The 11,821-nt window shown below is 37.4% G+C and overlaps 1 pseudogene; it reads left to right on the top strand.

Annotated features, from left to right (window-relative positions):
* The first annotated feature begins 3,079 nt into the window (after positions 1-3,079).
* LOC122290314 lies at positions 3,080-11,324 on the top strand (annotated as a pseudogene).
* Positions 11,325-11,821: the final 497 nt, after the last annotated feature.

The following is an 11,821-nucleotide window of genomic DNA, read 5'->3' as shown; positions in this document are numbered from 1 at the left end:
AAAAAAAAAATCTAAAGAGAACTAATAGGTTCCATAGATATTTAATTGAAAATATCTATTTAATCTACATGCACAGTTGTTCACAATTGCTTTCTATTTCCAAAATAGAGCAAACATTCAAAATTTCTTTTTCAAGGAAAAAGTTTTATCTCAAAAGAATAACAGTACATGTAAATTGAATATCTACCGGACCTATCATTTGGAAAAGAAGATGTTTGTTCTATTTTGGAAAGACACAGATTGTTTGTTTGACTAAAATTATAATTTGGAACCATACTTTTGAATTTCATTATGTTCCGAAATAGTTAGAATTTTTTATTAGGTAGTACCTGGTACATTAGCATCCTCATTTCACTTCGTTCCGAATCCCAGCCAATTTCGGACTATTTGTAATAAACTTTTTATCATTTTCTGGAGTTTAAATGACATTTTTGTAAATTTAAAATTTAGATAACATTCATGTAATTTTAAAATCTAAAATGGATTTATATCATCTATTTTTTTTTTTTATAAATTTAAATGTGTCCCCTCTTTTTCTCTCTATTTTTTTTCTTTTTTTTTTTTTTTATAGAAAAAATTTCATATTCATCAAACATAGATATTACAGAGAATATTTATCCAACCAAACAGCTTGGGATACATGAGTAGGAACACCATTCCACCACATTTCTATATCTACAACATTTCAAACATGTCCAGCAAGCCTATGAGCACTTCATTGTCGAGACGATTGACATGTTGAACATTGCACTCCTTGAACATCTGCATGAGTTTTCTAGTTTCCTGAACTAAAACCCTTTGAGATCCAAAAGAATCACTGATAGTCTGCAACTCAAAAACCATCATTAAGCAATCATTTTCAAGTATAAGCTTATTAATCCCATGTTTGCACATAATTGTAGGCCTCTGAACACGGCGAATAATGCCCACCCCAGCCTTCTTTTGATCATAGATTATAGCACCACCTACATTTAGTTTAAGAAAATCTGCAGGTAGAGGTAGCCATTGATAACATGTCTATTGCTTGAAAGCTGGGATTTGCCTCATGGTGTTAGGCACTTTCTTCAATGAAAAAACAAAGTCAATTACCTGATAAGGTTCCATGCATTCTCTCATGCATCATTTTGTTTCTTCTGAACCAAAACTGGTCAGCTCCAACTATGCCTTCTTCCTTTATGCGCAGAGCCACCTTCCTAAAAGACAAATTCTAATCCACTTTTTGAATAAGAGACACATATCTAGCCTAGTCATCATGAATACTAAGACAGTGTAGTAAGGCATGTTGTAGACCCTCTACTTTTTTACATAAAATACATTTATCCTCCACATCAATCTTTATTCTTCTTAGATTTTTCAAAGTTGGCAGTCCCTCCCTACATGCTCTCCATGCAAAAACTTTAATTTTGTTATGGATCTTCAACTTTGATAGAGCATACCACAATGAGTTTTGGAGTCTAGCATTTGAGGGTTCTCCATTGCTTTCACCTCAGCTGGCTCTAAAGACTTGATTGGCACTCTTCACACTAAATTTGCCACTCTTCTCCTTATCCCAAATATACTTATCTTCCTCATCACATGGGCTTGGAGTAATTTTGAAGATCCCATGCCAGCAGCTATATTTAGATTTAATAGAGCTTTGATTCTATTAACATCCCACCACTTAGTGTTACAATCAATTAGATCTCCCACCTTGGCTTCAGTTGATACAGACTCCCCCCCCCCCCCTTTTTAAGTCTCATTATTTTTAATAAATTTTTGAATCTTTATTATTATTATTATTATTTTTTCTCAACTCAAGTTTGTAATTTTTCTTATCTCTATTTTTTATTTTAAACTTTTTATCCTATATTTATTTTAGAAATCTTCAAATCTTTCACACACATATATGATACACATTTACGTATATACACATTTTTTTTCACTAATTATCAGTTTATATATATAGCTAATACACACCAGAACACTCCAATACTAAAATATCTAATACTTAAACCAAGATAATGACCGTAACAGAATTTAAAGCATTGTTCAGAACATTGCACGATTAGGAGTACCATATCTCCAGCTACAAAATGTAACCCTCTTTGATTAGTTGTTGGGCCTCAAATATCTCCAGCTACAAAATATGGCGATGCGAAATGCCACTTGTGAGGTGCGGATTGGGTGGGACCAAGTAAAAAAATCTTGTTTCGTGCAAAAGCCCCCACACAGCATCATTTACAACCAATCACTCCAAAGAAACATATATGCGGATATGGCACCAGCATTAAAGGATAAGGTCCAATCGGGTCCCATTGGTTATTCCATAACTCTAAAACGCATATCAATCGTCGGATCCTAAAAATCAAGCAAACGAACCGTCAACTTCCAAGAATGAACAAGAGCCACAAGCCTACCCTTGAAATGAAAATACAAAGCAACGGATAACGTATGCTTTCAGCTTATTCTACCACCACCACCACCACCACTTTCCTTGACACCGCGCTTGAATTCTTGCGTTGATTGATTCAGGTCCTAAAATATGGCCTATCACAGGTGTGTTTGTGGGCAATGGCCTTGAAGGAGGTGGTTGTTGTATTGAAGAAGGAAGCAGAAGAATAACGAGATTAACTCGAAGAAGAGAAGCAGTTAATAATACGAGGCGTTTTGTTGCTGAGTAGTGTGTGTGCTGGTAAATGACATGCGTTGTGTGTTTTAATGAAACGGGGCGCTTAGGGAGGTGTCGTTGTAAGTAGAAAGAATAGGTTTAACGAAACGGTGAGTTTTGAGTTATTAGAAGTTAGATTTGTTTTATATGTGAGAAAGTTGCGTTTTGAGTCTTCTTACTGAGCTGTTCAGTATAAATAGTAGGTTGATCTTACATGTAACTACTTTTTGATGAATAAGAATCTTTAAATCTTGGAGGTTGGGAGTTCCTCGAAAATTCCCCGATTAGGTTCAATATGGAATCTGGCGTTTGAATCATTCTCGTGCTGTGCAATTCTTGTGTACTGTTCTCATTCTTAGTGTTCTGGTAAAGTTTAGCAAGCTGAAGTGTTCTTGATCATTCAATGGTGTTCTTGATTATCAAGAACGTTACATGGCCACAATCACAACGAAAGCTTCAACTGCAGTTTTCCGGCCATCATGTGCCGCAAAATCCAGGTTCCTTACTGGGTCTTCTGGCAAATTGCATAGAGAGTTGGCCATTAAATCAATGGCTTCCCCATCTTCTACATCTTCTTTCAAAGTAGCAGCCAAGAAAGGTGAATGGTTGCCGGGCTTAGCCTCACTAGGTTACCTTGATGGCAGGTACATATCTATTCATCTACACTCACCAATTCTGAACCCTATGCATTCTTAAAGGCTTAAATTGAACATGTCAAAAGTAAGAAACAAACTTTTACAGTGCTTTTAAAATTGTTTGAGTCTTCTTGATGAAAATGGGTTTGATCCTCTAGGACTTGCTGAGGACCCTGAGAACCTGAGATGATTTATTCAAGCTAAGCTTGTCTATAGTCACTTGGCGATGTTGGGTGTTGTGGGAATGCTACTTCTAGAGGTTTTCACAAAGAATAGTATTATCAATGCCCAAAAGTGGCATGATGCTGGGAAAGCTGAATACTTTGCATCCTCGTCTACCCTCTTCGTGATCGAGTTCATTTTGTTCCATTATGTTGAGATCAGAAGGTGGCAAGACATAAAGAACTCAGGAAGTGTCAACCAGGACCCCATCTTTAAGCAATATAATTTGCCCCCAAATGAGGTGGAATACCCAGAAGGCATTTTTAACCCACTTAACTTTGCACCCACTCCTAAGGCTAAGGAGAAGGAGCTTGCAAATGGTAAATCAATGTTTGAAATATGCATGTTGATCCAGCTCATAAATTTTGCATACTAATTGTTCTTTGCATGTATGCAGGGAGGTTGGCAATGCTGGCATTTTTGGGATTTGTGGTTCAGTATAATATTACTGGAAAAGGACCATTTGACAATTTGTTGCAACACCTCTGTAATATCTGCTCCTTTCTTCTTCTTTATTTATGAGCCTCGATCTACATGTCGAACTTCAGTTTACGTGTTGAGCCTCGTTCTACGTGCTAAGCTTCGATCTATGTGCTAAACTTTATCCTAAGTGTTGTACCTTGATGACGTGTTCTGAAAGTTATCCAGCGGATTTCAAAGTAAGATAGATATTTTAAAACTTATGGATATTTTAAATATTATGGAAATATTTATAGAAGATATTTCCAGTATTATTAGATAAGTTTGTTTTTAAAGTAACATAATTATAATATTTTAATGAGCTCTAAAAATATTATAATTGTGGATAATTACTTAAATTAAATATTTTAGTTGTTTTAAAATATTAAGAGGTTTAACTTTACGTTGAAAACTCTTATTTAATTTAAATGATTTTATTCTCTTTGAGTAATTAACGATACTTTATCATTTTCAATAACGATGAAGAAATATTATTTTATAAACTTTAGTTTATAAAATAATATTCTATCTTAATTCCTCGCAGTATTTTATTTAAATGTTTTATTTTAAATAAAACACTTATGCGTTTTCAAATCAGTGTTTAAACTCATCGTTAGATCGTTTTGAGGATCTTGAAGCATAGGACTGAGATTAAATACCCAAGCCTCTCTCTTTCCCTCCTCACTTTTCTCTTTTCCCTCTCTCTTTTCTTTCTTCTCTCTCTTCCCATGCACGTCCAGCCCGTGCTTTGTTCTTCTCCACCGTGCATGAGCTTTAGCTCTTCCAGCCGGTGCCACCTCCAGCCGCCATGCCCCGCCTCCACCTCCGGCATGATCCTCCCCCACCGGCAACCACTACCTCATCGGTGGTGAGCTATATCAGCAGCCACCTCTCTCTCTTTCTCCCTCCAAGCAAATGGGTTTTACACCCATTTTCTCCTCTTTGAGCCACCATACAAGGCTGAAACGGCCACCAAGCACCACCAATGGCTTCACCACGTCATGGGCTTCCTCCCCATGTCTTTATTTTCCTTTAATTCTCTCTCTTTCTCTGATGGGTCTCCACAACTAACCATACGGTTGCACTATCGTACACGACTACCCACAATGTTTCACCACCACCACCTTGTTCCTCTCATCACCATGACATTCTCCAACAAATTTCATGGCCAATGGAGCTGTGTATAGCTCTCACTCTCCCTCACTCTCCAAGGTCGAGTTATACTTCAAGTGGCAGATCCGCCGCTGTCAGCTGCCGCCTCGCCATTACCTCGCCAACACAACTCCACCACATCTTCCTCTACCTCTCCCTAGCTTCCCATGAAGTTCTGTGGCCTTCATCCACCTCAAGTAAACTCCCACCTATTCGGATGTACTGTTCACGGTGTGATGCCGCTGTGCTCCACCACCTTTGACCACCACAAGGCCACCTTGAGCCTTTCCAAGACCACACCTAGCTATTCTCAAGACCAAACCGTCAATTTATGTGGTAGGTAGCCATCGTACGCGATGTTACCTCCACATACGACTCCTCCGACGCTCTGATTGTGACGGGCAGCGAGCGACACACGGGTTATCTCGTCGATGGTATAACCCTCTATCCCTAGTTATTTACGTTTAAAGTAGTTTATTGGTTGGACTATAGACTGTGTAGTTAGTAATTGTGGAGTTCGCTGCGTAGTTATGAAGTGAAGTGTAGTTGTGAAGTGTTGGGCTTGATTGTGTAGTATTGTGGATTGTGCTATGAAGTATGAGTGTGAGATGGATGCCATAGCTGTGATACGGCATGAAGTGCGAAGGGAGTACGCGTGGAGCGTACTTTGTGTAGTGCAGCGACGCTCCATGTGACATGCGCTGCAGTGACGTGTGGCATAAAATGAAGAGAGTGCACGTGGAGTGTACTCCGTGTTGTATGGCGATGCACTGTGTGCTGTGTGTCATGATAATAAGCGTTGTAGCGAAGGGAGTACGTGTGGCGTGTACTCCATGTTGAGTAGCGATGGGTGTCGTAGTATGGATGGAAGAGAGTTCACGTGAGTGTACTCTGAGCTATGTCGTGATACACCGGAAGGCGTGTCACGAAGGGTTGGATGGTGTAGCGGAGAAGCGTGGAGTGATTGTGTAGCATCAAGAACTGGGTAACAGTGTCCCGAAGCAATGGTGATGTGGCTATAATCCAAGGTGACGGGTGTCACCTTGAGGTGGACTTGTGGCTAAAAGTATGTGTGAAGCGGTGAAAAGGTACCAGAGAGTGCAACGGAAGCATGGTGGGGATCGTGCTGTTATTCGAGAATTTGTCTCGAGCTGCATAGTGTGATAGAGGTGTATTTTTGGATGCAGTCCTCTTGTTAAGTGGAGGGAACTGTGTAATAGTGTCCTGAATCAATGGTGATATGGCCTGTAGTCCAGCGTGACGGGTGTCACCTTGAGGTTGACTACGGCTAAGAGTATATGGAAGTGGTGGAAAAGTATCAAAGCATGCAGCGGAAGCATGATGGGTGTCGTGACGTGACTCAGGATTAGTCTTGAGCTACGTGACGTAACAGAGGTGCATTTGTGGATGCAGTCCTCTCCTATCAAGTGTTGGGATGAACTTGTATAGGCCAAGAAGTAGGAAGAGTCCTATCGACCGGGTTTGAACAAGTTGGTGTTGGAGTATGAAGCTTGTTTATACAAGCAGACGTTCATTGGAATTATAAGTTACTCTTAGGTGATAAAAGGGGATGAGATACAGGTGTCTCTGGCGAGACATGTGTGCCGGATAGGTTTACCATATATAATGAGTAATCTGTCCTGAGCATGGTTACATTGTGTTTTATCCCCAAAGTTAGCTTAAATTCATGTAGCCTGTCTGGATAGGAATAAGGATTTAGTATGGGCTAGGATACGTGAAGGTAGTAATGGGTAAGTAGTCTAAGGTTGGGACGCATGACTCTGTCGATCGGAATCATGCGTCGGATTGTGGAAATAGAAGAACGAAACAGAGGTCTTAGTGTCTTAACCCTAAGGTGAATCACGAGGGTTCACTTTAAGGAATAAAATCCCGAAAGTTTTAGTATAGTAAATGGCACACAAGAGCCTAAGGATGGACGAAGAGTGTTCCAAGTGAGGCATAGTTCTATTTTTTAGAATAGTTCCTTATGCATTAGATAGATGATGACGTAAGGTTATGTGTATGCATCAAGGTTGCATGGATTGAGTATGACATGAAGTCCAGGTAAGTATTACGTTCATACTCTTCTAGAGTTTTTCTATATACAAACGAAGAAGAAAATGAAAACTTTTCTCTTAAAGGAAAACAAAACTTTTCTCCACGAATACACGTTTTATGAAAGAAAAAGAACGAAACGTAAGTTTTCAAGTATAAGTACGTAGCAGCCTTCCTTGGCAGCCCCTTTTTACGCACCCAAAGTATGTACGTGTATGCATGTGAATGGATGCTATAAGTAGTACGTATTGTATGTATGTTCATGAAAAGAAATAAAAAGAAGCTTTAAAAGACAAGTAAGAAATGTTAAGGACTGTAAAGACTGAAACTGAAATGAAAAGAAAGAAAAGAAAAGAAAGAAAACAAATTTTTAAAATAACTCTCTCCTAAAAATGATTCTTTTTAAAACAACTTTTTTAGACTCTTTCTAAATAACTTTTCTTAAAATAAAAGGAAAGAAAACTATTCACTCTCTCTTAAAGAAACTTCTTTTAAAATGACTTTTACAAAATAAAAGAAAGAAAACCATTTTTCTTAATTAAAACTTTTATGAATCGTAAGAATTGAAGAACCGTAAGAATTGTAAGAAACGTAAGAACTGTAAGGACTGAAATGAAAGAATGGATTGTAAAGGAAAGGAAATGACTGTAAAGAAATGAACAGACTGAATGTATGATGTATGAAAATACATGCCACATGGAGTAGAATGGAAATGGTACCAAATGAATGGATTGGACATGGTAGATTGCAATGTCGGGTAAGTAGTACTAGTAGTGCACCTAATGTTGCACCCTGACGGAATGGATTCCCAACCCATGGCCACGAGCGGAATCAGGTCCAAAAGACTGCTTATCCCAGCACATGGGGCGTAACAGTGTGCTACATGGCCAATGAAAGTGAAAAGAAAGAATGGATGCATGTTAAGAAATGAATGCATGTATGTATGTATGAATGAATTGAATGCATGAATGTACGTAAGTAAGAAAAGATGAATGAATGAATGAATGTACGTATGCATGAATATATGTAAAAATAGGGGTGTGCATCCGGACCGGATTTTTTTCCGGTCCGGTCCGGAAATCCGGATCCGGGTGAATCCGGGCGGTTATCCGCCCGGATTATACCCGGGCGGTTTTATAAAACCCGGATCCGGTTACGGATCCGGTTTTATAATCCGGTAATCCGTAACCGGTTTTATGTCCGCTTGTTTTATTATTTGCCGAAAACGACACCGTTTTAATCTTTGATTTCTTTTCCTCTCAACTCTCTCAAACGGATTGGCAATTTCGAAACCTCCCTCACTGCAGAGTCTTCTCTCAACCCTAGCCGTGCCGTCTCTCAACCCTAGCCGTGCCGTCTCTCAACTCTCTCGAATCCTACGGTACGTTAATCTCTCTCTCTCTGTCTCTCTCTCGGTTTGGTTGTTGTTGTTGTTTTTTTTTTTTTTTTTTTTGTGGGCTTGTATTGGATTTTCTGGGTGGATCCGGTTAAACCTATAAATTATTTCATCATCTGTCGTTGCCCACTCTGGCTAGATCTAAGCTTTGGTGTTTGTAAATCACTTTCCTCTCTCGTTGGCCGTTGCCCACTTTAGCTAGATCTGAGTTCATATTTACATATTTGAGTTTCTGTGTGTAGATCTATAAAAAGTAAAGGATTTCTCTAGATGCTGTGATTGTGTTTATTATACTTTTTTTTTTCTCTTCTTTTTGGTTTAGATCTGGGCTACGTGCCGATTGCGAATCTGTGTCTCGAATTTTTGGGTTTGGAAAGGTAGTCATCATTTTCTTTTATCTTCACTGCATTCCATATTTTTTTCAAATCAAATCATTGATTATCCGAGTGAAGAAACTTGAGAGAAAGTCCTTGAAATTATTGTGAATGGGTTACTTTTTTTTATATGCGTTCCCCTCTTCAAATTGCAAAGAAAGTGACAGAAAAAAGTGGACTTGTCCACTAGCATTGATTCTATAACACTACAGACTCAGAAAGTAGAAAGAATATTCGAAGGCATTTAAAAGTGTAGTTGATTCTCTTTGTTTTCTGTCGCCTTTTTGGTTGTTCTGATAACATTTTTATCCTGTCCGTCTAATTATTGGTAGGATTATCAAACTGATGCTGAAGATAATGGCCTGGAAGATATGTGCAATGTTGTTGTTGGAGTTAGAAAAAGAACCATGTTGTTCTTACATCTAGGGGTTTCTATAGTTATTAATTAGAAAACTAAATTTTCATGTACTGTCATGATCAGTACTGTAATGTTGATATTGTTGTTGTTGTTGTTCATGTGATCTATTGATAATGGACGAAAAGTCAGAATATATATTCTTGATCGAAGATCTACTCTTTTCTTTGGTTTAAAAAGGATCAAAGATCAAAACCAATAAAACAGCAAGAACATGAGGGGTTATATTAGGTTTTTTTTTTTATTTTTTTTATTTTTTTATTTTTTGGAGTTAGAAAAAGAACCATATTTTGGGAACTGGGAACTGATCTAGAATTTTAGACCAATAAATTCATACACACACACACACACACACATATATATATATAGTAGCTAACTAGGTTGTGCCAAACCCAGGGTATATGTATGTATGTATATAGGCTTGATACAATGTTAGAAAGAAGAGGGGGATTGTCTTAGGAGACAGGAACTATGATGAGTTGTTTGTTTGACAGTGAATGGACATTGGCACAAGGTTTTTCTCCCCACTGATGTAGGATAAAACATGTGAGAGAATTGTCCAATCAAACATTGGCAATAATCTTTAACCAACGATTCATAAAAAATTATATTTTACAATGGATTATTTGAGACATGATTCTATATCATATTACAAACTCCATTAACTTTCTAATCATGGTTAATTTTCAGTTTATTCATTCTGTTTTATTTTTCTCTAAGATGAGATAGACTGAAGAAGATGATGAATACTTTCTGCAAAGAAGTCACTAGGATGATGCTGTAGATCCTCCATCTGAAGAACAAGCAAGAGGAGGGGAAGATTGTGATCATTCTTTTGTCTTGAAGGATGATCTTTTTTTTTTTTAATCGGTTAATTTATTAGTTTAATTAGCTGTGATGTATTACTATTTATTTTGTTTTTTGTAAATTTATGTTTTGTATTGTGATGTAGCAACAATATTATCTAGTTTGCATCTTTATTTATTTTGTTCTTCAATTATTTTTTTTTAGAAAATTCTTTTCAAGTGTTTTAATTAATTTTTTAAAAAAATCTGGGCAATTTAAATATGAGATCAGAATTTTTTTTTAAAAAAAGTGCTATAATTTTTTTTTAAAGTTATAAAGATTTGTTCAGAATTTTTTTTTTTCAAAATCCGGATTGAATCCGGGTATAACCCGGATATCCGGGATTATAGACCAACAAAAAAAAAATTCCGGATATCCGGTTACAATCCGGATATCCGGATTGAATCCGGTTATCCGCCCGGATTGAGTCCGGGTTCAATCCAGGCGGTTATTTGCCCGGATTTTAAAATCCGGATCCGGATCCGGTTATGGCCGGATACCCGGATCCGGATCCGGATGCACACCCCTAAGTAAAAGAACGAATGCATGAACAGACTCTTTAAGAAATGAAGATAGCGATACGTGGAGAATTGTTTTAAAAAAGAAAGCATGTTTTCAAAGAAAAACCCCACCTCACAACGTTTTTAAAATGAACTAAAAGACGTATGCATGATAAGTACGATATGTATATACGAAATGATAAGTGCATGACTGAAAATCTATATTATTATATGTTGAGTGTATGAAGTAATGCTTACGAGTCATCGACTCATTTTAATTTTTATGTGTGCCCTCCCAGGGACAAGATGAGCATGACAGGTCAGGACGGACATAGCCCAAAAAAAAGAGCACAAAGGCCTAGGCAAGATCTTTTGTATGAGAAACTTTAATTATAAAGTTTAATATTTTTCTCTGTAATATTTTAATTAAGAAAAATAAAATTTTATTTATAACATGGAGTCTTTTATATCCTGACATGAATGGAAAATAAATTTAGAAGGAATTTTAATTCTCGTCGATTTTTATCAAAATCGTTATGAAAAGGACCCACCATAAGGACGGGTGTTACAACCTCTCTGACCCATGGCACAACACCATCATCCAGACACTAAGGGGCTACTAAGTTTATCAGAAATGACGTGATGACCTGTTTCATTTATTCTGTAACAATGGGGACACGGTTTTTGAGTGAGATATGGCATCAGTGTGAACAATGTATCCATGTACAGGGGAACTGAATGGCATTAACATCTCCATGCAGATTACATCTACTATATAGCAGGTCCAGTTAAATTTCTGAAGCAAGAAATCGAGAACGCCTAAAACTCCTTATGCTTTCAAAATTCAACTTCCATGTGTTTTTCTCTTCAAGTTTCAACTTATGGCTTGGGTAATTGGAAACTAATATCAGAAGGTATTCATGTTATAAAACTAAAAGATCAAATAAACACCCGTGTTATGAGTTAAACATATACAGCTATGATATTCGGTAGCGAAAATAATCAAATGAGCACCTGTACACCTTTCAGATTGCTCTTATTTCATTACTTTCTATGCAACTCCATTAAAAGAAATCTACAGCCTAAACTTCAAATGTGATTCACAGAGATGATTCTTTCA

Source organism: Carya illinoinensis, chromosome 12, assembly GCF_018687715.1.
Source record: "Carya illinoinensis cultivar Pawnee chromosome 12, C.illinoinensisPawnee_v1, whole genome shotgun sequence".
NCBI classification, from domain to species: Eukaryota; Viridiplantae; Streptophyta; class Magnoliopsida; order Fagales; family Juglandaceae; genus Carya; species Carya illinoinensis.
Note: the sequence above shows the minus strand (reverse complement) of the source record. Positions and strands in the feature narration are given on the sequence as shown.